This window comes from Bos indicus, chromosome 9 (assembly GCF_029378745.1).
Source record: "Bos indicus isolate NIAB-ARS_2022 breed Sahiwal x Tharparkar chromosome 9, NIAB-ARS_B.indTharparkar_mat_pri_1.0, whole genome shotgun sequence".
Classification (NCBI taxonomy): domain Eukaryota; kingdom Metazoa; phylum Chordata; class Mammalia; order Artiodactyla; family Bovidae; genus Bos; species Bos indicus.
In genome coordinates, this window is record NC_091768.1 from 60,382,548 (window position 1) to 60,410,481 (window position 27,934).

Consider the following 27,934-nt stretch of genomic DNA (forward strand, 5'->3'; position numbering starts at 1 on the left):
ACTGTAATTTCTCTTTCTATTCAATTCAGAGGGAAGGAGTGATAGAGTGTGTGTGTGTCTGTATAGATGGACATTTTTTATTAACCTTAAAAACCAATACTGCGACTTCGCGCAGAAGAACCAGAGTGGCATTTTGAAGCTCCTGAAAGTCAGATTGACTCAATGATATCATCTAGGTACAATCCCATTGTGATGCTAAGCAAAATCAGGTTATTTAGCTGGGTGACTCTCCTCAAGTGAAATAATATAAATACAATGGAGATAATTAGCTTAAAAACACTGTATCCCAGAGCATAATATCTCTGTCCTCTTAAATTTTGGCAGACCTGGATTCTTGTTCAAATAAGAGCAGAAAACAGTTCTTGAATATTTTGTCATGTTTTCTTATTATCAATCTGAATCCCAGTAAGGTAGGAAGAGGTGATCAAGATAGGAGAAAATTGACAACTGGACACAGGAAGCAATATTGGAAATTGGAAAATCATTAAACCAAACCACTTTTATGTTTCTTAGAAATAATGTAGCTGGTATTAGATTTGGGATGTAGATAAAAATATTTCCACCTGGAGTTGCCTGGGGGAAAGCAAAGAGAGCTTTGCTCATCAAATCTCATTCAAGCCACTGTGAAAATTTTAGCTAAGAGTGGAGTTGTAGAGTAAAAGAATGCCATCAGCCTTACTTATACAAGAAGTACCTTCTAGAAAACCTGATCATTTTACAGCTAATTGGAATAAATGTTCCCTTGCCCACTGCTTGCAGCTGGAGACCTGCTTGTACTTTTTTATGACTATTGCTGTAATTAAATAACCATTTACTTTTTCTTAGCTGAAGAATGCAGGTCCCACTGACTTTTTATTCTAAGTAAATTTAAGTTTGTGCAAGAGGGAATTTCTTACAGATAATTTCCCTTCTCTGGGATATGTGACTTTACTTGTAAGTGAGTGAACAGTAACCATTTAGATATCCCTTTTTAAAACTTTCCCCCAGCTTCTCTAACAGTAAATATGAAGAAACGAAAAAGCAGTGCTTTCACGCTTAGTGTAGCATTACCATATCTCCTCACCCACCTTTTCCTAAGAGCAGTCTGGTGAACCACGTCAAGATTTTGTGAGGTCTTTGGACATCAATCTAGCTGAGAAACACCACGAGAGCAGGAAATGTCCCTGGTGATCTCATTCACCATTGTTTCAAGACACCTAAATGGTACCCAGGAGGAGGTCAGTAAATGCTTGTTGAAGAGATGATTATGTATTGTCCTGTGAGCTTCTGGGGTCCAAAATACTGCCTAGAAAGCTAGTACATGAGGCAGCCTGGAGCCACACTGTTTAATAAGGTACCCAGTGACCAGGTATGCCTATTTAAATGTAAATCAATTTAAATTGATTAAAATTTAAAATTTAGTTCTTCTGTCTCACTATGAACTTTTAAGCTCTGTGGAGTTCTTAAAGAACTTTAAGAACTTTTAAGTTCTCCATAGCCACGTATGGCTGATGGCCACCATTTTGGACACCTGCTGCTGCTGCTGCTGCTGCTAAGTCGCTTCAGTCGTGTCCGACTCTGTGCGACCCCATGGACTGCAGCCCACCAGGCTTCTCCGTCCATGGGATTCTCCAGGCAAGAACATTGGAGTGGGTTGCCATTTCCTTCTCCAATGCATGAAAGTGGAAAGTGAAAGTGAAGTCGCTCAGTCGTGTCCGACTCTTAGCGACCCCATGGACTGCAGCCCACCAGGCTCCTCCGTCCATGGGATTTTCCAGGCAAGAGTACTGGAGTGGGGTGCCATTGCCTTCTCCTTGGACACCACAGATACTGAATATTTTCCTCTTCACAGAAAGCTGTGTTAGATAGCCCTGGTAGCGTATCATTCAGTTCAGTGCAGTTCAGTTCAGTCGCTCAGTCGTGTCCAACTCTTTGAGACCCCATGAATTGCAGCATGCCAGGCGTCCCTGTCCATCACCAACTCCTGGAATTCACTCAAATTCACATCCATCGAATCGGTGATGCTATCCAGTCATCTCATCCTCTGTCGTCCCCTTCTCCTCCTGCCGCCAATCCCTCCCAGTATCAGAGACTTTTCCAATGAGTCAACTCTTCCCATGAGGTGGCCAAAGTACTGGAGTTTCAGCTTTAGCACCAGTCCTTCCAAAGAACACCCAGGACTGATCTCCTTTAGAATGGACTGGTTGGTAGTAGAAGCCAAAGTTAGTGGCTCCAGCCCTTCTGAAGTGAGATTCCCATGTAACCGTGATGTTCACTCACACTACAAAAAGTAACCCTTTTAGATCTCTCCTCCAATACTGTAGGAACTCAGTCAGGAAAGGTGGGTGGCCCACAAAGGTGCCATCTCTTTGAAACTAATAGTCCAGCAACAGTAGGGCTGTTCACCAGACTGACATTCCCAGGGGTCTACACATATTTGGCTATACTAGTTGTTAGAATAGTGAAATATTTTACCAGTTACTAAAGAGCAACTGTTTTAAGCTCTTCCAGGACCTCCTTGCTATGCCCCGAGGGCCTGGCTGTTCACCTAGGATGTCCCCAGCCTCCCCTTAATCCAGCAAAATGAATTAATGCCCGTCCCGTCCCCAGGGGTGAGAGGCTGCTTACCACCCCATCCCAGTACTGCAGACTGTTACCTGTTGACCTTGACCTCCAGGGGAGACTGCTTCCTAAGAGTCATTGTTAAGAGTGCCCCATCCCTACCATGGCCAAGTCCCTGATCACAGAACCATTAGTCTCAAGAAGAGTTTTAAAAGCATCTTATTCAACTCCCTCATTTTACTGAGGAAATCACGTCCAGAGAGTTACTCAGCGGATTTGTGGCCATTTCTAAGGTAAAACTCTAACTCAGTTTTGTTTTGTTTGGGGTTTTGTTGTTGTTGTTGTTCATTTGTTTTGTTTTTGCTGTTGTCAGTTTCCTTAACTGTGAAATGGGGATTAGTATCTTTATGCCTTGCAAAGTTGCTAGTAAAAAGGACAGGGATACCCAGCATTTTATGTATGTGTTAGGAGTTTGCGAAAACTCTGTTGTCTGCCATCTCATTCGATCGTCACAGGAGCCTGGAAAGGCACTGGGCTCAGAGACGATGAATGACCTGCCCTTGATAGCAAAGCTGCTCTGAGTCGCAGCCCTCTAAGTCTCGTAGGGCTTAGGAGACTATAAACTCTCTCGTAAATGTAAGATAACAGAACCACATGGCATTACTAGTTTTAAGCTTGTGGTATTTTGCAGTTCAAGATTTACTGACATTGAAAGTGTAATTTTATTCAAGCAATGGGTTTTTTTGTTTTTTGTTTTTTTTTTTACAGACTTTGGTTCAGCATTAAAATAGAAGTGGGCTGCTTTGAAGTACATTCTTTAAGTGAGAGAATCCAAATTTGTAATTAGCTTTAAAAATGCAGTTGTGCAATTTGAGTAGCTAAAGAGCTTGTGGCTCAGATGCATTAGCATCTGCCTACAATGTGGGAGACCCTGGTTCGATCCCTGGGTCAGGAAGATCTCCTGGAGAAGGAAATGGCAACCCACTCCAGTACTCTTGCCTGGAAAATTCCATGGACGGAGGAGCCTGGTAGGCTACAGTCCATGGGGTCACAAAGAGTCTGACACAACTGAGTGACTTCAATGTCAATGTCAATGTCTGTTACTAGGGGTGGCTTATTTTTTCTAATTCTCTCCTCCTCCCAAGTTATTAGGCCCTTTGGAAAACACAAAGTATGTTCTTTGAGGGTGAAAGGTCATCTCCTCTCAGTTCAGTTCAATCATGTCTAATTCTTTGCAACCCCATGGACTGCAGCAAACCAGGCTTCCCTGTCCATCACCAGCTCCTGGAGCTTGCTGAAACTCATGTCCATTGAGTTGGTGATGCCATCCAACCACCTTATCCTCTGTCATCCCCTTCTTCTCTTGCCTTCAATCTTTTATTATCACCTTATTTTTCTCATCCTATAGGCCTGGTATACTTAGAAAATTAATCGTATACCCTATTGTGGCAAAGAAAAATCACTTAGAAGTCCTTCTACCCACTTGACACCTAATTATCAGGAGAATGCTATTTTAAGTATAAAGAAAAGCTGCAGTGGAGGAAATGGTCCACTTCTTGATACATGTTGGGTCTTTTGATAGATTCAATGGAAGCACCCCTTAGTTTTTGAGAAGATTGTTGAGGAGATAATTTAACTCACTCCTAAAATAAAATTAAATTTATACCCCCCTCTTTTTCTATGAACTGCAGCCATTATATTGTGTATACTAAACTGTGCAGAAACTGAGTTTCTAGATGAGGGCAAGAGTGGGGTTACTTCATTCCATGTAACAAAATATCTCTTCCATTTTCTTTTATCAGTGTATGAATACTATGTCCGTCTCTATATCAATTGTAGTAGTAAATGGCAACTCACTCCAGTATTCTTGCCTAGAAAATTCCATGAACAGAGGAGCCTGGCAGACTATATAGTCCATGGGGTCGCAAAGAGTCAGACATGGCTGAGCAACTGAGCACACACACACACATCAATTATCCCTCAAGGTTAAATACATAAAGGGTAGAGAGAAAGAAAATTTATTAGAAAAGGCTGTAAATGGAGAGGAACTTGGAGTTGTGAACCCTGATTTAGCATTACTAAACTTGTAGTCTCATTCGGGAAGAATATATTTGTAGGTTTGGTGGTTTTTTAAAGTATACGTGTGTCTTTGTTTTTCTCTGTGTGAACAGACTCTCGGCTCTCAACTGTACTGAAATACAGCCTCCCTCCTGTCCATATAAGACCTTCGACGTGTTTACAATTATTTGGACTCTTCTTGGATTTTATACTATTTTCACTGCTTCCTACAGATAGTACTGGCGGTGCCGACAGAAAAACATCTAAGGGTAACATTTGGATTTATGGCTTGACTAGAAGTCATTGAGTCTTTGGATTATCTTGGAGTCATTCAAGATGTTAGGCTCGAAGAGATCTTTGAAATTGCAAACATTTAATTCCTCCAGACTAACTAGGGGAGAAGGGGGATTGATGAGCAAGCACATGCTTTCGAACTTCACCACCACCAGGTTCTGTACAGTGCAGTCAGCATTACATGAGATAAAGCATGTAAGGCACTTGGCACTAGAGTTGACACATCGTGAACACTTGGGAGGGTTAGCCATGATTATTGGCTTGTCTGATTTAATTTTGTCTTCACGTCTCTTTCTGCTCCCTGATGGCCATTCTGAAGAGCAGTCTAATGTCCAAGAAATAGGAAAATACCCAATGCAAGGGAAATGCAAGGCTCTGGTCTTCCAGAAACAGAATTAATCAGTGCACAAAGGAAAATGATTGTGTTTTTTTTCACGATGATGTCGATGACGTCCATACTCCCTCCACGGAAGAGGGGCAATTCCTCCCTGGTCCAGATCCAACTCAGTCCCATCTAATGAGGGCCACCTGATGGTAAACTCACCTTATTCCCATTTCCCGCTTTATTATGTGAAAAACAATGAGCTGCTCATTATCATCTGTGTAAGAAAAAAATGCAATCTAAACGTGGTTGTCCCTGATTAGAACTTTGTTAAGGTATGTGACGGGCAAGTGCGTTTCTCCTGTGCCTTCAATAAAGTGGGTAACTAAACAAATTAACCAAAACTCATGCTGTGGCAGGAGTGTAAATTGGTACAGTTTTTCTGAACAGTCACCAGGACCCTCAAAGCTCACTCTACTTGACCCCACAATTCTTTTTGTAGGAATCTACCTAGGAAAATACATTCAGGTGATTTGATATTCAGATACATCTGTCAAAGTGTCATCTGCAATAACAGAAGAAAAGAAAACAATATGTCATTCCCCAAATGAGAGAAATAATGAAATAAAACACTTTTCTACACAGACATTGAAAAGCATGTTTCTGAAGAATTTTTAATAACTTGAGGAAATGTTTACATTCATATAATATTGACTCAAAAAGGAGAAACTATGCTCTATTTTTGTGTATCTGAAAAGAATACCAGTCCACAATCCCTAGTCTCCAGTACTGAATGCATTTGGTTCAAACATCACAAAGGTCTCTTGGTGACTTGTTTGGTAGAAAAATCTGACCTGAATTAATGTGAAGTTCTATTTTTTCTGACCAAATAAGAATATGCATCTATTTTGCTGCAGAGATTCTAATGTGTGTGATTACGGGGTGCTGCTTCAGATTCTGATGGGGCATCATACAACAAATGGTAGTTTAGCATCATAATACTCTTTAACACCAAGCAGTTCTGAACTCTGAAGTGTATCTGGCCCAGGAGTTTCATTTAAGGGGTCATGAGCCTATACAACAAAATATCATGAATGATTTATCAGTGTCAAGGTTGCAATTGATGTTTATTTTTTCTTGATTCTTTTCCATAAATTTTTCAGATGTTCTATAATAAGCATGTATTAATTTATCCTCAGGAAAAAATAAGGACTATTATTTTCTAAGAAAACATATTTGAAGTATCAGAGGATCATCTCATTTCAGTTGGAATCCTCAAATTTATCACTTGCTTCAAATTTTTCACAACTCTGTTTGTTGTTGTTTAGTCGCTAAGTCGTGTCCGACTCTTTGTGACCCCATGGACTGTAGCCCGCCAGGCTCTTCTGTTCACAGGATTTCCCACGGAAGAATACTGGAGTGGCCTGCCATTTCCTTCTCCATTGTTTCCTGTATCTTCTTGTTAATATAGCCAGGTGTGTCTCTTGAACCAAAGTGTTCTGATTTGTTGAAAGAAAACCAGGAGATGAAATAGAGAGAGAGCTGTCTGGATATGTCCAAGCTGCTTTGGGGTTCAGAAGAGCACCCAGTGAGGGATGTGTTTTACTGTGGTGAGCCCTAGCATTGATACCTGGATTATTTTATCCTGTTCTATTTAGCTGGACTGGTCCTGAGGCACAGGAAGTTAGAGGTCATGAAATCGGAGGATGGGGAGTAGCAGGTTTGCAGGAGAAAGGGGACAACGTTAACATGCAAGGTTCCCTATGCTAATGGACAGTCTTCCTCCCCAATCAGGTGGATGCTCGCTGACCTGTCACAAGGTGGCCCCACAAGGTTTTGGGGTCCATGTCTGAATGGATTGCTGTAGCCTTCTCTTCTCTCCCTTCGCCCAGTTCCCTGCATCCTAAGACTCGAAGCCAGCACAGGACCTGGAAAAATTACATGTAAGTTTTGACTAAGGTTTCTTTCCTCCAACCAAACAAGGCTAAGAATTTTCTGAGATGATAATAACAAAGTGTCTTGAGAATTATTATTGAGGAAGGGCACAGGGGTTAGACTCTGCCTACAGGTGGTTCCCTAACTCGGTGGATCTTACCCATTATCATGCTTCAGAATCGCCTGGAAGGCTTATGAAAGTCCAGCCTGCTGAAGCTCATGCCCAAGTTACTGGATTCAGGAGATCTAGGGGCCTCTGAGGATTTACTTTACTAGCAAATTTCCAGGTGATCCTGATGAGGCTGGTCCAGGGACCCCACTTTGAGAATCACTGCTGTAACTCAAGTGTGACTGAAAGGAGGAATGATAAAGGTAGAAACGTGTATGAAACTAAAATGAAGATATTAATGCTGTACTTAATACATGAACTCAACTCTCAGAAAAGAGACTTTAAGGGTCTTCTCGACACTGTCACCTTTGAAAGTCCATCCAAGTAGATGCCATTATTCTGTGCCAGCTCAACTCCAGGGCACAAGTACCAGGCTGTCTCTGCCCTTGCCTTTCAACAAGGGTGATTGACAGTGCTGTTAACAGGCTATAGTGACAGCTACCATCTTTTCCCATGGGTCCTCATCATGCTTTGAGACACACTCCAAAGGGAAAATCCTTTTTCTCCTGGGCTAGAAAATATATTGTTTCCTTTCAGAGTGAATCATCCCAGTATGATCCTTCCCCTCATACTCTTAAATGACTTGATTTGCAAAAGGAAGGTGAACTTCTAATCAAAAGTCTAAGCTAGCAAAACCAGTGTTTTGTGGGCTTTTATGTTCTCAGGACTGACATATTTTTAAGATAAGCATGTTACTGTGTTAGCTTTGGGACAAGCCAGTCACCTCTCTGCGGAAGACAAGAACAATTTAGTCCATGTTCATAGAATAAAGTAGAAGAGTTTGACTCAACAACTGTGCACTTGGGTATATGGGAACGCACGTGCTAATGTACACGTGTACCTATGAACCTGTATGAATTTTGTATGTTTCTAAGCTTTCAGTGTACAAGTTCTAACAACATGTTGTTTTTTGTTTCATTGAGTCAATGTGAATGTGAAAATAGTCTGAGTGATGCTGTCTAGGAAATGTTTGAGAAATTTTATGGGCATTTTGAATCTGTGGATAAGGTGAGGTGATTATCTGAGGATAATGGTGAGGTGATTTATAACATTTTACTTGATATGGTTAATGTTATCATTCAAAGCAGCAATTAGGGCTTACAGTTCTTTTATTGAAACTCTCTGAAATGGAGAACACTTTAAAAAAAAAACAAAACTTTTTAAAACTGAGAGTAGTCACTTTTTTAAAATAAAGTGATTGAACAGGACCAGAATGGTTGGCGTGATTTGGCATTGCTTTCATTTTACAGACAAAAAAACTGATTATCAGAAAGGGTTAAAATAATGGAAGGAAAGAAAGAAGGAAGAAAGGAAGGGCTGCCAAGAATCACATAGAAAGAAGTAGCCAAGGCCACCTGTAAAATTTGAGGGTCCCTGTGCAAGATGAATATGTGCAGTTGCTTTGGAATAGTCACTTTTAATAAAGCAATTCCCAAGCAGATACGTAATGAAGGAGCATTACCTGCTACCTAGATGTTAACAAAACCCCAAACCCTGGAGATAGATTTAAGTGCATGCTTTTAAAATAAAAATCACAAAATCAGAAAAATAAGACCAAAAGAGCAAGAGGTGATGAAAGAGTTCTAGAAGGAATTAATTCAGAATTGTCTTCTGGGAGCTGCCCAGAGGGTAACAGGGCTGGTAATCGGGCTGACAGAGTTGTGAGCGAGGTAATTACCTATTATCACTCTACCCTTACAAATGATAACATCTCTGTCAAGCACTAATTGGTTATTCTGCAAAGCATTCTGGGAAGTTTCAGTTTATGAAGTGTCTTCACCATGAAGTAAAAGAAATGGGTTGGATCAAATGTTCCTTCATCTCCCTCCTGCTTTCCTGTGCTGGCACCTGTGAGTGTCCACGTCTACACTTCAGGTTTCCCTGGTGGATGACCTTTGGTGTCAGTCAGTTTAATAACTGCAAGACAAGCCAGGGCAGGTAGAACGCTGCTGTGACACCTTGGGTGACTTGGAACAGAAAACTCCTGCTGGCCCTGGTGCCCCCTTCCTGGCTCCCTCCCTGCAGCCTTGGGTGAAGCGTTCAACACACCAAGGGCCTAGAGCATCTCTGTGAAAGCCATGGGGATTCCCCTGGTGGTCCAGTGATTAAGACTCCGCACTTTCAAGGCAAGGGACATGGGTTCAAGCCCTGGTCAGGGAAATAAAATCCCACATGCCATGTGGTGTGGCCAATAAGTAAATTTTAAAAATAATAATGTCTTGGCAATTCCCTGGTGGTCCAATGTTTAGGACTTGGCACTTTCACTGCCATGGGCCTGCGTTAAAAAATAAAATTTGAAAAATAAATATTGTGCATTTGGGGACAAGGAGTATATGGGACCCCATGGTGCTTTCCTTTCAGTTTTGCCGTCAACCTAAAACTGCACTGAAACATTTATTAATATAAAAAACTTAACACTAAACAGTATGATGATTCCTCAGAAAATTAAACATAGAATGACCATGTGTGTGTGCTGTCGCTTCGGTCGTACCCAACTCTTTGCAACCCTGTGGACTGTAGCCCACCAGGCTCCTCTGCCCATGGAGTTCTCCAGGCAAGAATACTGGAGTGGGTTGCCATTTCCTCCTCCAGGGGATCCTCCCAACCCAGGGACTGAACCCATGTCTCCTGCATCTCCTACATTGGCAGGTGGATTCTTACCACTATGCCCCCTGGGAAGCCTAGAATGACCGTATGATTCTGCAATTCCACTTCTGGGTATACACTTAAAAGTAGTGAAAACAGAGCCTTGAACAGATACTTGTGCATCCATGCTCATACATCAGTATTCCCAATAGTCCAAAGGTGGAAGCAACTCATTCAACCATGAATGAAGAAAATGTGGAATATGTATACAAGAGAATATTATTTAGTCTTAAAAATATGAAATTCTGACACATGCTCCAACGTGGATGAAACATGAAGGTACCAAGTGGAATAAGCAAGACACAAAATGACAGATACTGTATGATCCCACTTATGTGATGTACCTAGACTAGTCTAAACCATTGAAAGTATAGAAGGCTGATTTCCAGGGCCTGGGAATAAAGGGGAGAGAGAAGTTAACGTTAATGGGTACAGAGTTTCACTTTGGGAAGATGAAAAATTTCTGGAGATGGATGGTGGTCATGGCTGCACAGTAATGTGAATGGCTTCCCAGGTGGCTCAGTGGTGAAGAACCTGCTTGCCAATGCAGGAGACACAGAAGCTGTGAGTTTGATCCCTGGGTTGGGAAGATCCCTTGCAGAAGGAAATGGCAACCTGCTCCAGTATTCCTGCCTGGACAATCCCATGGACAGGGGAGTCTGGCAGGCTACAGTCCATGGGGTCGCAAACAGTCAGATGTGACTTAGCAACTAGAACAACAACTTAATGCCACTGACCTATACTCTTAAAAAATGATTTAAGTCATAAATGGTATGTTGTGTATATTTTACCACACACACACAAAAATACCCTGAATACCAGAATTTACTTTCCTTCTGAGAATACCAGGAAGAACACTAAGTAATGCTTGACAGGAATGCCGTAGTTTGAGTAGGAGGAGGAAGCATAAGTGTCCATATCCCTCACAACTCCCTCAGCCCCAGCACTTCCCGGACACCCTTTGGGCAAAGGTAAGGGCCCTGCAGAATATTAGACTTCAGTCTCAGGAATGGGTTTTCTATTGGGACAAGGACAAATTGGTCCGAAACCACTAAGGAAATTTGTCATCGATAACCGTCATCTCTACTAAAATCTCCTGTACGCATGCAGGAAAGCTGCTTTCCTGGGATGGAGAGGACGTGCACACCCCTGTGCTCCAGTCGTGGGACTGCTGCAGTTCATGTGAATTATGACTTCATTAATCAGTCTGGGTACCACACCCCAGAATGCGTGAATAGTGGAGGCAGTTGACAGGTCTTAGCACTGGAGGCAGACCTGAAGACGGGACCAGGACTTGCCCCAGAGTGAAGCCTAGTAGAAAGTGGAAACTTGGAAAGAAAATTAGTAGCAAATAGATCTCTGGCAACAGGGCTTCTCACTCTAATGCCTGTTTGACATTCTCCCAGTGAAGTGTAGCTTATACCCCATCAGCAAATCTCTGTAATATTGGATATTACTGCACCCATACCTCACAGAACAGCTGTAGAAGTAACATGGAGGCCAGTGAGGAATAAGAAGGATTGAACCCACTGAGTTAGTCCATTTGGGCCCTAATTTGGGGAAAGGAGGTGGATTTTGCTTTTTATTCTGTATTTCTAGAAAACCAGCCTTGGAGAACCATCAGTGAGTTCTCTTGGGGCCTAGGTAGCCGTGTTTTCCTCAGGCCTCCTTTCCTTTACTATTTTACTTTACTCTTTTCAGTTCCTGCCCTTGAGGTTTGACTAGGGGTTGTAATTCCTAAAGAGCAGTACATAAGGATCCATAGTTTCAAAGAGCTCAAAAACTTCTGAGTTATCCCACATCCTCCTTAAGATATCAGAATCATTTATACCTATGAGCATGCATGTGTATGGGCCTCCGTGGTGGCTCACATGGTTAAGAATCTGCCTGCAATGCGGGAGACCTGGGTTTGATCCCGGGTTGGGAATATCCCCTGGAGAAAGGAATGGCTACCCATTCCAGTATTCTGGCCTGGAGAATTCCATGGACAGAGGAACCTGGTGGGCTACAGTCCATGGGGTCACAAAGAGTCAGATACGACTGAACCACTTTCAAAAAGATAATAATAATAAATGCATGTGTGTGAATTATAAACATATATACGTACATAAATGTGTATGTATGTGTTTGGCTCAAGGAAAAAGTATAACCAAAAAAGAATTGAAGTAAAATCATCAAAGTACAGTGGATATAAATCAGTCCTTCATTTCCAACCCAGACATTCCAAACCTGCTTAGAAATACTCTCCATGCTTTTTGAGAACAGGGCATAGCAACAAAAGTTTTGGAGTCAGTTGCTTAGGGAGCTGCTAAGATATCAAACAGTTGGAATGAAATGTTTTTATGGAAAAGAAAATTCAGGGGAGCAAGTCTTAAGAGAGGAGAAGTAAGTGGTTCTTCATCTTTGACATCACATGTAGATACCGGCACCCTAAGCTTGAGTTGAAACAACATGGATATAGATTCTAATCAAAACAAGTTCACCCCAGGAGTTCAGACACCATGATTTTTAGATGGACACCCTGACACAGATTGCCTACAACAGTCCCCAGAGGAAAAGACATGAGCTAGAGAAAAACCAACAAAGACCAGCTTTTGGGGGCTCTACTGATCAACTCTTATGGCCCCGAGAATCAGATGTACCTGGATACAGGCACTGAATTCATATTTAGTGATGGCTCAGCTACCTGGAACCCAACTAACCAGAACCCTCAATTAACTAGCCTTGGTACTTCCCACCGCCACTCCACCCCCACCCCTTCTCACACCCCACACCCACCCTACCGCACAAGTCCCACTTCCCTTTTTCAGTGATAGAGATTCAGAAAACAAGGTAGTTTTGGTTTAATAAAGTTAGAAATACACCCTGGAGGATATTTGTAGCTGGTAACACTGACCTGCTGATTCACTGAGAATGGTTAGATCCTTTATAAGTAGAAAAAGAAACTGCTTTGGAAAGATTTTGAACAGAAAGCATTTTCTAGCTGTCAATTCCCCAGAAAATTGAAACAAATCAAAAAAGATCTTCTTGTCTTCAAATAGTGTAGTTAACTTAGATCTTATTGTACCTATTTTCATGTCTTAATTGGACTTAGAATAGAAAAATATACCATTCATTTTTTTCTTGAGAAACCATGCAAGTTTTGGCTATTACCACCTTTCCAGTACCAGAGTTTAACCTCAGATAATTATTTTTATGCTTATTCTGTTTATTCTAGTTGGAGGCTCTCTAAAAGTTGTGATGTTAATGATAAGAATGTTATATAAAATAACTTCATGAACATGTATATTTAGCTCTTATTTTCATTGGGGAAACATCGGCATAGTTGTGAAGCCAATTCTGTTTTTTTTAAGAATGTATGTGATTCTTTGTAACATACTGTCTCACAGTCATGTTCTGTTCAAGGCACCACCAAGATTAATTTGCATTCTCTGCATATACGCTGATGGTACAGGTAGTGGTGATGTAACCAGCGTGGTAATAGACGTGTCCAAATTCCAAAAGGTGTTCACTGTGAGTTCTCGACTCAGCCATGCAAATGACAGAGCTGCTCACCAACTGACGTCAGCTGTAGTACAAATAGTTTGTCAATTTTTTCTCATCATTTCCAATCTGTTGCTTTTTAGAAATAGTTTGTGTGCTCTCTTTTGGATGTGCCCATTGCTCTGTGAGCCATGATTTAACCCAAGGGATAGCTACCCTCTTCCAAAGACACACACATTAAACTGACCACTGTGAGGTCCCTGGCCTATGGAGCTCTGGGGCAGTTGGAGCATGCCCAGACCATGGTCACAGTGAGGAAGGACACTGTTTGCAAAGCTCTGTAGAGTAGCAGTATTCTTAGAGTCCTTGTCATGCTTAACTAGAAAATATAATCTCTTGTTTCTAGCAGATTTTCCCTGTATTTTATGTCTGCTTTGTCACCAGCCCAGGTTACTATAAAGATCCCATGTATTAAGTGTTCTTAGTGACTAGAAAAAACAGAATCAGAAACTAATGAATTGTTTCCTTTTACCAAAATATAATTAGCTTTACTTTCCCAATTATGACAGTAATACATGCTTATGATACAAAATTTATAAAATAGCAGAATAGAATAAAGAAAATAAGTCACTTTTAATCCAGCTACCCAAATGCAACCTACCTGTTAACTCCTACTTTTCTGTGTTTTTCCAGACTTCTTTCCTTTCGTCAACCAATTCCAAATTGACAAGCATTACTCTGGACTGCTGACATCCCACAAATTGGTGGAATTCAGAAATGATAACTTTGTTATCATTTTATAGGACAGTGATCTCCTAGTTGCTTATTTTTCTCCCTTCAAATTACATTCATCAGCTCTTACAAGAACAGATACCTCTGTAGACTCACCAGTGTCTTTATCAAGTGGAAACTGTTACTAACTTCTTTTTTCCATTTCTGGATTCCGTCAGTAAATAAGATTTTTGAGTGACCCTACAATATCCTAGTTGAGCCTTGGGAATGATAAAAGAAAGATTTAATGTGGTCCCAGATGGTTTTAGTGTTAGGTCAATTGGTTGTGTTATAGATAGGTAAAATTTTGTAATTGATACACTATAAGACAATTTGGCAGAAGGGGGAAAGGTTGATGGGCCAGATTCCCCACCCCTATTCCCCAACCATATTCCAAACAATATGGACTCCAATAAAATTCTAATTTTATATTCAAATATAGCCCTTTCTGTGCTATGAACCAGAGAGTTTTCCTTTGCATCATTTGTCATTGTTGTTCAGTCACTAAGTCGTGTCCAACTCTTTGCGACCCCATGGAGTGCAGCACACCAGGCTTCCCTGTCCTTCACTATCTCCTGGAGTTTGCTTAGACTCATGTCCATTGAGTCACTGATGCCATCCAACCATCTCATCCTCTGTCACCCCTTTGTCCTCCTGCTCTCAATCTTTCCCAGCATCAGAGTCTTTTCCAGTGAATCAGCTCTTTGCATCGGGTGACCATAGGATTGGAGCTTCAGCTTCAGCATCAGTCCTTCCAATGAGTACTCAGGGTGGATTTCCTTTAGGATTGAGTGGTTTGATCTCCTTGCTGTCCAAAGGACACTCAAAGAGTCTTCTCCAGCACCACAGTTCAAAAGCATCAATCCTTCAGTGCTCAGTCTTCTTTATGGTATCCCTCTTCAGAGAAGCATCTCTTTAGATTCCTCTGGTGTGGTGTTCAGTCTGTGATGTGGGTTGTGCTGAGTATCTGTGTGCTTCCCTTTGGAGAGACGTCAACTTTGGATCAGGATGAATCCTGACTCTTAGCCAAATTTAGGAAGGGCTTTGAACACTGAGACACAACCCAGATTAAAATGAAGGGGATTGTTAAAGGAATCGCCTGAGGAAAGCTGTAGGAATGTCATCCACAAACATTAATGTCAATGGAATATTAAATGTATAGTAAACAGCTGCTGGAAGAGATTTTATGTTTCAAAAGTTATCTGGGGACTTCCCTGGCAGCCGATCCAATGGTTTAAGACTGTATTTCCAATGTGGTGGAGTAGGGGTGGGAGGAGGTCAGATTTAATCCCTGGTTGAGGAATTAAGATCCTACATGCCATGCAGCACAGCTAAAAAATAAAAAATAAAATTTTTAAATGATCCATATTAGACATTGTGTGTAATGAGGTCTCATCATCGTCTGTATAAGCCTTAGGTTCTTAATAGCAGTTTTTTCTAGGTTCTTTCCTCTGCTTCCCTTCACATCCTTTGTGTCCTAGTATATAATAGGGATACAGTGTGCTGACTTGAATTAAAATTTCTGTGCTATGGCTCTTGCATGACAGATGAACAAATGTGCCGAGCTCAGTGTATATTCTGCTTCCTTCCGACAGTAGTCGAAAGATGCCTTCTTCTGACGACAGTCGAAAGATGCTTTGGTAAATTGTGTGGAACGCCCGAGTCGGGTACCAGTGTGGGAAGTGGTCTGCAGTGCCTTGATCCTTCCTTGGAGAAGGAGATGCTTGTGTGGATACTGAGCACTCAGTTCCCTACCTTCGGTTTCGATTTGACCTCCTCACTTCCCTGAGTCACGGCGTTTGCTCATCAGCGACAGGCATGTCTCAGAAACCTGAGACTGTCCCTCGGACTGTTTGTGACACTGTCTCTGAAATTTCCCGTGACACGAACAGCCAGCATTTGTCGTCAAACTTCAAAAACTTTTAGTTGGTTTGCAGTTGACATTGAGATTAACTTTCTCTAACCTAAACTAGTGAAAACTAAAACACTGCTCACCACATGAAAGTTTTGCTTTCGCTGCGTTCAGACCCCTCCCACCCTGTCACAGCACAGTCATTTGGAGTCTAGTGTGGGGAGGTGTGGTTGTACCTCAGTCGTGGATGACCCACTTTTTCGTAACACTTAATTACCCGTGTTTTTACAACAGCAGTCAGAGATCTGATGCTAGTGGACTCTAACCCCTCAAAGATTTTCTGATCCATCTCATCAGCACTGCTCTGGGAAGAAGGTGTGAGCTCTGCAGGGCGCGAGTAGCTACCGGGGATGACAACATTTCCTCTAGTTTCTGGATAATGAGCAAGTGCACAGGTAAAGATGCCTTTCTCAGTGTTGACTCTTTTCGTGTCTTCATTATTTGGTGGAACTGACTTTTAAATATTAATCCCTGTCTGCGTGTGTTTGCTTCTGTGCTTTGCGGAGGGTTCAGGGGATCAAGCATTCAGATTGGTACCCTGGGACTTTAATAACTTAACTTTTCATGAAAAGTCTAAAGAGATGGTGATCAAAAATAGACTCTCATCTCTATCCTCTCTATGCCCCCAGAAACATCCTCTTCCTCAATTTTTTTTTTTTTCTTATTGCTCTCAAGGTGGGTTTTTTCAACATCAGCAGCTCTGCTCGGCAGCGAGAGTTCATGCTTGGTGAGCTGAGGGTTTGGGGGGTGAGTGGATGGAGCAGACAGAGACAAAAATGCACAGAAGGGAAGGGAGATGGCAAGGAGATGCTGTGTCCCAGTGAGTGCTGGCCCTCAGCACCCCAAGAGCAGATTTAGGATAGGAACTATTGCTATAACTTTGGCAAGATCATTCCTGACAGCCTGCTCCGTTCTAGAAACGTTTACGTTTCTGATGTCCCTTTGTTCATTTGAGGAACTTTTAAAACACTGTCCTTATTGCAAAACAAGATGTTGTCGGTATCATCTGCCTGAATTTACAGAACCCTTTTGGGGGTATGTTTCTTTGCTGGAAGCTGGTTGCCAGGCGGCAGGTGACAGGGTGGTGGCGGTGCCTGGCGGATCACGCTTGCCAAAGCACCGTCCGCCCTGCCACCGTGGAGTCTTTGAAAATGCCCAGAGATAAGTCAACGTTGTTTTCCCTGAAAGTCCTGATACAGAAAAAGAATGAAAGTACAAACACTAACTGGAAAAAATGTCACATATTTTAGCCACTTTGCATCCCTTGTTAGGACGAACCCTGGGTTGGGTTTTTTTTTTTCTTTTTTCTTTTTTCACATTTGTGGACTTGTGCGGTAGGTGGAGCAGTGTGGGTGGCCCAGAAAAAGTAGCGGTTAGAATAAGATTTTCCATTTATTGCCCTTTTGTGCATGGCTAAAAATAAGATTCATACAAATCAGAATATGTAATGCAAGCACAATCACTCTGTTAATTCTGATGACTGGCTTGCCCGCATCTTTGCATCTGTCTGGTAAGTGGTGCGTTGGGAGGAATAAATGTGTCTCTCTGTTTAAGCAGCAAAAAGTTGGCCACATTTGGGCACTGTGTGTCTACCTATGATAGTTGATCAGCATTTTCCCCTCCTGAAGAAAGAAAGACACAACTCACACATAAGCAAATTGTGTCGGCAGAAGGTTGCAAGAAATAGCGACAGGATCCTTGAATCATTTTTTGAGAAGTAATTGCCTTGTTTGAAATGCCATTTAACAACATCCATCTCTTTGGCTCAATGTTAGAAAGTTGTATCTTGTAGACCCAGAGAACAGCAACAGGAGGATTCCTTAGTGGTGGTGCAGAGAGATTGGAGGACTTTTTTGATTGTGTAGGGACAGGGTGCTGGGGAGAGGGGACCAGGGATGGGCACCGACCTGCTCTATGCACAGATGTCGGAGGGCAGTTAACCAAGTGAAAACTCCCCTTCATCTGCCAGCCAGGTCTCCTGCAACCACAGTAAGGGGTAATGTGTCTGTCTGTGGCTACAGGAAATACCAGACAGAAAGAAGTGGTGTCAACCTTCACAGGGAAATTTGCAACTCCGTGATCCCAGCCATGGTGCTGTCCCCGTGCTACTGGCTGAGTGGCTGTGGCATTTCCAAAGAATGAGGGTGTCTGCAAGTGAAGAGAGTGTCTGCTGAAGCCTTTCAGTTTGATGTCACTTGGGAAATAGGATGAGTCAAGAGGGCAGTCATTCCAGAAGCCTCTGGAAACTGAAGACTACAAATCATATTCCCCACTCGTTGTCTCCAGGCTCAGCAGATGGTGAGGAGGGATGGTTAATGTGAGACCAGAACTTTGGGAAATAAGAGGACTAATCAGCATCAGATCTTCACTTAGCTACCTGTTGACCTTGATCTCTTCATTGAACCTCTCCTAGGCCTGGATGTCTTTAATTAAAAACTGAAACAGGGGGAGTGCCTACCTCAGAGGGTGGTGGTGGGGAGTGAACGAGATAACATACTTGAAGCACAGAGCCAGCACTCAGTAAAAGGATGGTGGTGATGCTTATTCATGCTGTTGCATCATACAAATGTGGTGGAGAATTTCAGGGCATTTGGCGGTTCCCTATTCTGCTTGGAGTACACATTTTGGAATTAAATGGACACAAGATCATCCTCTTGTTCACTGTTTCTCAATCAGAAGGCTACAGGTCATTTACAAATAATTTGGTTCTTCATAGGCTACTACTGTCGCTTTTGGGGTCTCGGTTTTTTATTTTGCCATTAAATTAGCACCATGAAAGCCTCTCTTTCATCTTAAGGTGAGCACTGTGTTGAGCATAATCAGTTATTTTTGCCTTCCCACTCAATTTATTTCAGCGTGAATATTTCAGTTCTGACATCTGTGCACATTCACTGTAATACCTGCTGATGTACATCATGAAAGAGAGAGTGCTAATGTTGTAATCAAGGAAGGTTTTAAGTATTTCAGTTGGGAATGGGCAAAACTTGAGGAGCAATTAGCTTCCATGGTGGTAGAATTCCCTATAGAAAATATCACATCTGTTGTCATTCTGGTTACTGATCAATCCTGTAGATAACCAGATGCTGACAAGCAGAAAAGAACTCCTGTTGCTTCTTTTTAGTATTTTTTGCAAATTATTTTCTCTTGAATGTAATGTATATCTAGCCTTCTAGGAGTCTTTTTCTGCCCACCAAAGTTTTTCATTAAGTAAATATATTGTGTATTTCATAATCAGGTCATCATTGTAGGTATCACTTAACCTTTTTGGTTAACCTTTAGTATTACATGTAAAGAGTTACATATATCAGATTCTTCAGCTTCCTCCATGACCTTCCTGGGATTCAGTTTCTTCATTTATCAAGTTAAAAAAAAGACATTATGACTGCACCCTGACTTGCCCTCACCAGGGACCTGACAAGAAGTGATAAATGAGACTAAGGAGCTAAGGAATTAAAACACGGTACAGGTATAAAGCAGTGATGGCTTGATTTCATCACTTGATGTATTTTGCTAGTTTTAAAAATTCTTCTCTCCAAATTTTCCTTTTCATGATCTGTCCTACCACTTCAGTCATGGGTACAACCTTTGATTTGTAGTATATATGTTAGCATCATCACTGGATTTTCTGGATTTTTCATATTAGGGACCCTATCAGTCCAGTGAACTGGAGACATTTCTCAGGTTGACTAAACAGGCAAAACCTCTCTTTCATTAGAATGGTACCCACGGAACAGACTTATGAATCTGGTGGGGCAGGAGCGGGGGGGCAGGGTAGGGGGGAGGTTGCCAGTGGAAGGATAGGGTGGAATATATGGAGAGAGTAACAGGGAAACATGCATTACCATACGTAAAATAGATAACCAATGAGAATTTGCCTTATGACTCGGAACTCAACCTGGGGCTCTGTAACAGCCTAGAGGGATGGGATGGGGGAGGGAGGTGGGAAAGAGGTTCAAGAGGGAGAGGACATATGAATACCTATGGCTGATTTATGTTGATACTTGACAGAAACCAACACAATACTGTAAAGCAATTATCGTGCACTTAAAAATAAATAAACTTTTTTTAAAAAGGAAGGATGGTACCCAGATTCTTTCAGTGCATCCAGACATTGCTGCTTTTTCCACTTTTTTTTTTTCTGTTGAGTGAAATGGAAAAATGCTTTTCAGGCAGAGCAAATCATTCTAGAAGACTAACAAGTTCCTAGCATCACAGATACAGCTTCCCTCCCCTCCATGAACACACACACTCCCCATTATCTTTGCCTGTCTTATTGTACTTTGCCACAGACCGAAGTTTCTATAAAAATGGTAGGCAAAAGGAGGTGATAAATTAGGCTCTGGGTCTGATTTCCTCCCACACCTTCTTAAGGGATGAGATTCTGAAATTCATCTCGTTGATATACTGCCTGCTTCTTCCTTCATAACAGCCAGTTTTAACCTATCCTTCATGTGCAATTTGAGGGTACTGGCCAGGCTGGGCTCATTATTCCTTTGGTTGAATAATGTAAAGCATTTGCAATGGAGATTTGCTCTAATGATGTATTTTAAGTGCATGTCCATGTTGTTGGTTTAATGCACTCAGTCATGGAATGCTTTAGTTTATTGCTAATGGATGAATCCTCAGGAAAATCGGCATTTTCAATCGGATTGACATTTGGAGTGAGAAATAGAAATCTAATGAGAGCATTTCAACCAAGGTTTGTAATTAGGGCTGAATGGAGTAAATTTGTCCATGCGCACCCCAGAAGGGCGCCGTGGAAGGTGAAATTGCTCACTCTGCTGCGAATGAGGCACGAGGGCCAATGGATCAGTGTCAGGCCACGACACTGTGGAGTATAAATGATACTGTCACCAAGTGCTGCACAGGGTATCAAGGGAATTCCACTCCAGTAAATTACATTACTCAGACCTGAAGGCATTGTGCTGGAATGAGAGGAGGGAAGAGAAGGCTGTCAGCACCCTGCGGAAGATATTACAGAGCTGGCTGCAGGGGTGGACATCACCGGTTTCCATTATACCTGGAGATTCTGTGTCCTTTGTTAATTAGTTTTCAGAGGTTACAAATGGGTACATGTGAAAGCAGTCGTGTCTCCTGGGGTATAGGTTTCAATTGACCACAAGGGAGTAAATGCAAGTTAATTTGTATAAACTGGTTAGTGCTTGATTCTCTTTCTTGTCATTTGTAGTTGGTGATACTACATGTTCATCTATGATCTAGCCCTTGTCTTATCTTGTTTTGGGGCTGATCCAAAAATATTGGGTTGGCCAAAATGTTCGTCCAGGTTTTTTGATAACAGCTTATGGGGACCGAATGGAGTTTTTGGCCAACCCAATACATTAGGGGGATGTAACCATTCTGTCTGTAATATTGCTTTATTTTCCCCCACCCCTGGCTTCATAGAAACATGCATTTCTTTCATCCTCTTCCAACATATCTTTCCCCTCATCACCTTCTATCCCTGAGGGCAACAAATTGTACCTGCGCCTAACATTTCATTTCGTGAAAGAATTCCAAGTGAAGAACAGTTGATTCCTCAAGTGCAGTTTGTGGCAAAAAAAAAAAAAAAACTTTTTTCACTTCTTCTATTTTCTTTTATTCCCCTGCAGTGAAGTGAGGCTTCACTTTTGGGGAAAAATATTAGGAGAAGAACATAAGAGCATCAACTATATGGCTGCCTTCTTTGTCATGTTGGAGGTGTTCTGGGGACTTTGTCCACTTTGACCTCCAGTGCCAGTTCTTAAAAAAGCCAGACCAAGCGCTCTGGAGTTACACGGTTGCCTCTTAATCAGAAAGCAGATGTCCTCTCTGAGTGGATAGAGATGTAAAACTACATCCATTCTGACTTTCTTCTTTTTTTTTTTTAAATTTCAATATTTTTTTATTTTAATTTTATTTTATTTTTAAACTTTACATAATTGTATTAGTTTTGCCAACTGACTTTCTTAAATCCATGTAACACTTTGTCTTTAGTGAAGTAAACCTGATAAGCATCTCTGATAGTCTGTTAACAAGGAGAATGCATGGTATACTACAGAAATGTCTCTAAAAGGCTTCCAAACAGCAAATTTTAAGCAACCTTTGTGAAACAGAAAATGCAGATAGCAATGAAAATAATTCCTTGAGTTTGACTTTTATTCTTTCTAAAATAATACTCCATCAATATCAGGGTATCGCAATTTAGTCTTTATTTTGTAGCCATCGTTGCAATCTTATTTTGTTCATCCAAGCATAAAATTAGTAAAACCAAGATACTTGGAAAACTAGTTTTGAGGGTAGATAGGAGAAGGCAATGGCAACCCACTCCAGTACTCTTGCCTGGAAAATCCCATGGACGGAGGAGCCTGGTAGTCTGCAGTCCATGGAGTCATGAAGAGTCGAACACGACTGAGTGATTTCACTTTCCACTTTTCACTTTCATGCATTGGAGAAGGAAATGGCGACCCATTCCAGTGTTCTTGCCTGGGGAATCCCAGGGACTGGGGAGCCTAGTGGGCTGCCGTCTATGGGGTTGCACAGAGTCGGACACGACTGAAGCGGCTTAGCAGCAGCAACAGCAGCAGCAGCAGGAGAAAGCTTGGTTCATGAAAAGATGGTTGATATTTCTGTTTTATGTAAGGTACCACCACTTTAATGATGTTTTTTTAAATTTTGTTAGTTGATGATTCTAAAGTAATCATTGAGTATAAAGGCATGGTATAGAATGTCTTAGCATCATGTGTCATCCTCAGCACACAAGGACTATGCTTACAGACGTTGCTTCGTTTACTTAAGTGACACAAAAAGGCTGGGACTATGTGAGAAATGAGAGTCTCTCCCTAAATAAATTCCCTAGAATTTTTCTGCCTTTGTATTATGTCCATTTTGACAGTAGTGTGTACCTTAGGTCTTCTGTTTTCTTTTCATTCATGCCATCGTTTGGGAGATGCCATGTGTTTCGTTGTTGGCCCCAATAATACACATATGACGTGTTTCTTTGTCCCAGCCTTTGATGCAGCATGCTATCAAAGTACATTTTTTGAGTTTTTCTGAATTGAATTCTGATGGAAGGTGTTTAACAGTACCTAAAACATGGCTGGTTTAGATGCTCCTCCAATCTGTAGAGGTTCCTTTGTTCCTGCCTACTTATCCATGTCTGGTTATAGTCTCTCTCTCTCTTTTTTTTTTAACATTAAAATTGGAAAGGGACAGGGGGAGCTCCTTAGGAGAAATAGGTCTGTGGAGAATTGTGAATCCTCATTCAGAAGCTATTCTTAGTTCTGAGAAATATAATGAACTTGAGCTTTGGGTCCTGCTGTATCTCCCATGAATGATCTTGCCATCGTCATCACCTCTCCCCTTGATTATGTTTTCCCCAAAGACTACTGGTATCTTTCCGCTAATATTCTGAATGGAGCATCTCCCAAGGAAAACACATCTTGGAAGGAATTGGGTCTGTTATCCAAAAGGCCCACCTCTAAGTTTACTTATGGTTTTTTTTAATTAATTAATTTATTTTTGCTGTGCTAGGGCTTCGTTGCTGCAAGGGCTTTACTCTAGTTGCAGCCAGGGAGCTATTCTCCAGTTGCTGTATACAGGCTTCTCATTGCAATGGCTTCTCTTCTTGCAAAGCACAGGCTCTAGGGCATGTGGGCTTCCGTACTTGCAACTCCTGGACTCTAGAGCACAGATTTGATACCTGTGGCGCATAGGCTCAGTTGCTCTGAGGTATGTGGGGTATTCTGGATCAGGGATTGAACCCGTCTCCTGCATTGGCGGGCAGATTCTTTACCACTGAGCCACCAGGGGAGCTTGGATGATTCTTTATTATTATGTATTTATCTCTGGCTGTATTGGGTCTTCGTTGCGGCACACAGGCTTCTCTCTAGGTGTGGCACTTGGGCTCCAGAGTGCATGGGCTCCATAGTTAGGACGCCCAGGCTTGGCTGACCCACAGCATGCGGGATCCTAGTTCCCCAATCAGGAACTGAACCCACATCCCCTACACTGGAAAGTGGATTCTTAACCACTGGACCACCAGGGAAGTCCCCTACTGGATGAGTCTTAATTGTTCTATGAAGTACATCTATCTTGCATTACCTTGAAGTCTGCTGTGTCGAAGAAACTTTTCCAGAGATCTTGATTTCCTTGTCAGAAGTCAGCCCATTAATGTTAGCACTTCACTTAACAGGATCGTTATGGTGTTTCCAACTGACAACAGCTGCCACACACTCCACGTTCCCTAGTTCCCAGTGCTGCAGAAAAAGAGACTTTTGTTCTGACTTGATGAGGAAAAAAATGCAAACAACAACACCAGCCCTACCACCAGAGATCCTATGAAGACATGTTCAAATGAACAATAAGGCCGTTTGTTCACAGATGACATAAGGATATAAGAATTTAAACAATAAGACCTCTTGTGAAATGTGGCAGAATATGCCCCACAAACGTTGTGAAGTTCTCTGTCTCAGGGAAGCCAGTTTTTACACAGGCTTCAAAAAACCCATTAACGTATAAAGCACCTTTTAAAAGAGAAAAGAAAATCACTTGTCTCACTATAACATTAAAGCAATTTCTGTTCCGAGGAAAGCTAAAATGCATTCATTTATAGAAAGTACATGCACTGTAATTTATAAAAAGTATAGTACTCTACTAGGGAGTATAGTGCCTCTTCCCTCTTTGGCCTGAAATGGGAAATCCATCATGTGGTCAAGACCTTTCTTCCTTTGAAGAGTATTTATTTCTTCAAAAAAAAAAAATCCTTAAATCACTTAGATTCAAGATGAAGTTTGCTTGACAATAATTCTCTTAAATTCTCTAACACCGATATACTTTTTGTTTTTCTCTTCTTCTTCTGGGACCCCTCTATGGATGAGAATAGAGACACAGACGTAAAGAATGGACTTATGGACACGGCGGGTGAAGGCAGGTTTGGGACGAATTGAGAGAGGAGCATTGAAATATATACACTACCATGTGTGAAATAGATAGCTAGTGGGAAGCTGCTGTATAACACAAGGACCCCAGCCTGGTGCTCTGTGACAATCTAGAGGGGTGGGTGGGAGGGAGGTTCAAGAAAGAGCCGCATATATATACTTATGGCTGGTTTGCATCATACAGCAGAGACCAACACAATGTTGTAAGGCAATTATCCTCCAATTAAAAATGTTTTAAAAAATGAATTTTGAATAAAAGCCTTTGGACATTGGTGGAACATGGGGAGGGAATTATTCTGCTTTAAAGAAAAATTTTTAATTACTTTTATCTGAACCTTATCCCCCCCCCCTTTTTTTTTGCCTTGCACTTTTAAGGAAGGTTTGGTGTATTTGTAAACCCTAACAGGATGCTGACAGAGAAATGCAGAGATTTCCTTGTCAGCTTAGATCAGGATCTCTAATGATGCCCCTGAATTATTCCTATCTTGATGATTCTGATGCTTAAAATGTGACCTTCCTACTTCAATAAAGAAAAAAAAAGTTACATTCCAGGAAAACTCAGAGAGGAGAAAAAAACACACAATTTAACTGGCCAGAGGTGCTCCAAAGATTTTCAAGTATTTGCAGATGGATATATATACAGCATCCTTGCAGAATCCTCTTAATTGAAGAAATGTTTCATCTCTATCTCTGTTGACAGAAAAGATTGCCTACTGATAATTGCTTTGCTTAAGTGTCTGATAATATGCCAGGAATGAGAGCATTCTGTGTTAGGTCATCTTTAATTATGCATGTACCACCTGTCAGCTCTAAATCTACCAGATTACATCCTCGTGAAGTCAGTTTGGGGATGGTTGGAGGGAAGCCGGGGTAATCTCTTTTAGAAACAACAAAAATAGAGAGGAGTAAACATGGCTTATAACCCACAGCTTTTTTTAAGGAGCCTCACTTATCTTCATTGTTCCTGGGCAGGAGTAAGCTCTTGGTGCAACTGAAAGACTCGCCCAACCTACCTCGAGTGGTGATAAATTGCTGGGTGAGAGGGCGGTAGTCCCATCTGTTGCATTTCCTTTTTGCTCCCTCTCGTCACTGTAAATGAGCCAGGGAAAAGCTCAGAAACATTTTTTATAAGCTATGTGAGGACAGGAAATATGTTAACGATGTTAGATTTCCTACATTTCAGGTTTTTTTTTTTTTTTTTTTTTCTGTAGTTGGTTGGCTTTTTTTAGAAGGACAAATGTGGGTTGGAAATAATGCTGTTCCCCTCTGTCAGCTTGTGGTAGTTTTATTCTCACTTTTCAGGGTTGTTTGGGACTTTCTGGTAGGATGTTTAGGGTTCTTTTACTGAAGGTTCTGTTCCCTCTTCTATGCTTTCATAGCATCATGGATTTATGAAGAGTGTCCCTCTTTGTTCACCTGTCAGAGGTGACAGGGAAGCCTTGAGATACTGTGCACTCCCTACAGAGGAGAAGGTTGGACTCAGCGAGGGGCTGAAGGCAGAGAAGGGATAAGTGGACAGAAACAGCAGGTGTGTGTGATGACACACCGAGCCTGACTGCCCTCCAACCTGAGAAAACTGCCTCCATAAGAGTTTGTAAATTATAACCTTAGAAACGAGAATTTGGCATCCTGAAATGCGTTATTCCAAACTCTGCTGCCTCGAGGCACTGAAGAGAAACCAGATCGGCTCATAAACAGGTGAAGACCAGCACCCCTGTGCTGTTCTGTCAGACACCATGGTCCAGCTCATGGCCCTGAAGGACCCCTTGGCTGCCTTCTTATACTTGAGGCACCACTTTTCTGACAATACATTTGATGAAGGACAGAGACTCCATGAACAGGGATCAGGATTGGAAAAGCCATCAGAGAGTGTGTGAAGGAACTAAACAGAGTTAGCTTGGAGAAGAGAAAAAGAAGGAGACACACAATAGCTGTATTTAGATGCACAAAAGACTTGATTATTCCAGAAAAAGCAGAACCAAAAGGTGTAAGCTATAGAGAAAGTGATTTAGACTCAGAACAAACATTTTATTGGAACTAGCACTACCCCACAGTGAAATCAGTGGCTCCATTTGGAACAATGAACCCCTTTTCCACCTCCTGTTACTAGAATAAAAATCGTTATAACCCACTCCAGTACTCTTGCCTGGCAAATCCCATGGACGGAGGAGCCTGGTAGCCTGCCATCCATGGGGTCACTAGGAGTCGGACACGACTGAGTGACTTCACTTTCACTGTTCACTTTCATGCACTGGAGAAGGAAATGGCAATCCACTCCAGTGCTCTTGCCTGGAGAATCCCAGGGATGGGGGAGCCTGGTGGGCTGCCGTCTATGGGGTCGCACAGAGTCGGACACGACTGAGTGACTTCACTTCACTTTTTGGACCTGTTAACAGACAAGAGGCAATGAACATGAGCTTGGGCAAACTCCAGGAGTTGGTGAGGGACAGAGAGGCCTGGTGTGGAGTCGAAAAGAGTCAGACACAACTGGGCAACTGAACAACAAGAACAACAATAGACAAGATTAGGGCCTCCACTGTGGCTCAGTGGTAAAGAATCTGCCTGCAGTGCAGGAGATGTGGGAGACACATGGGTTTGGTCCCTGCATGGGAAGATCCCCTGGAGGAGGAAATGGCAACCCACTCCAATATTCTTGCCTGGGAAATCCAATGGACAGAGGAGCCTGGCAGGCTACAGTCCATGAGGTTGCAAAGAGTTGGACAGGACTGAGCGACTAAACAACCTAATAGGCAAGATTACAGCACTGCATGACAGCACAAACCAGATAACCGTAATTTTATTTTGCAAGCTCAGAATTCCCATTCCATGCACAGTCACACTCAGGGACATCAGCCCCAACCTCCACGCGGTACCTGGCTGGTCTGGTC

At 41.9% G+C, this 27,934-nt stretch overlaps 1 protein-coding gene across 3 annotated transcripts in view; it reads left to right on the forward strand.

The window, feature by feature from the left end:
* Positions 1-27,934, forward strand: part of BACH2 (BTB domain and CNC homolog 2) — a 393,013-nt gene that overhangs the window by 220,376 nt on the left and 144,703 nt on the right. The window contains exon 3 of one of the 3 annotated variants that reach the window (XM_019967343.2): positions 7,010-7,158. The exons of 1 other annotated variant lie outside the window; for it this stretch is intronic. The gene's annotated coding sequence lies outside the window, so the exon portion shown is untranslated. One more of the 3 variants, XM_019967346.2, reaches the window with a different exon arrangement.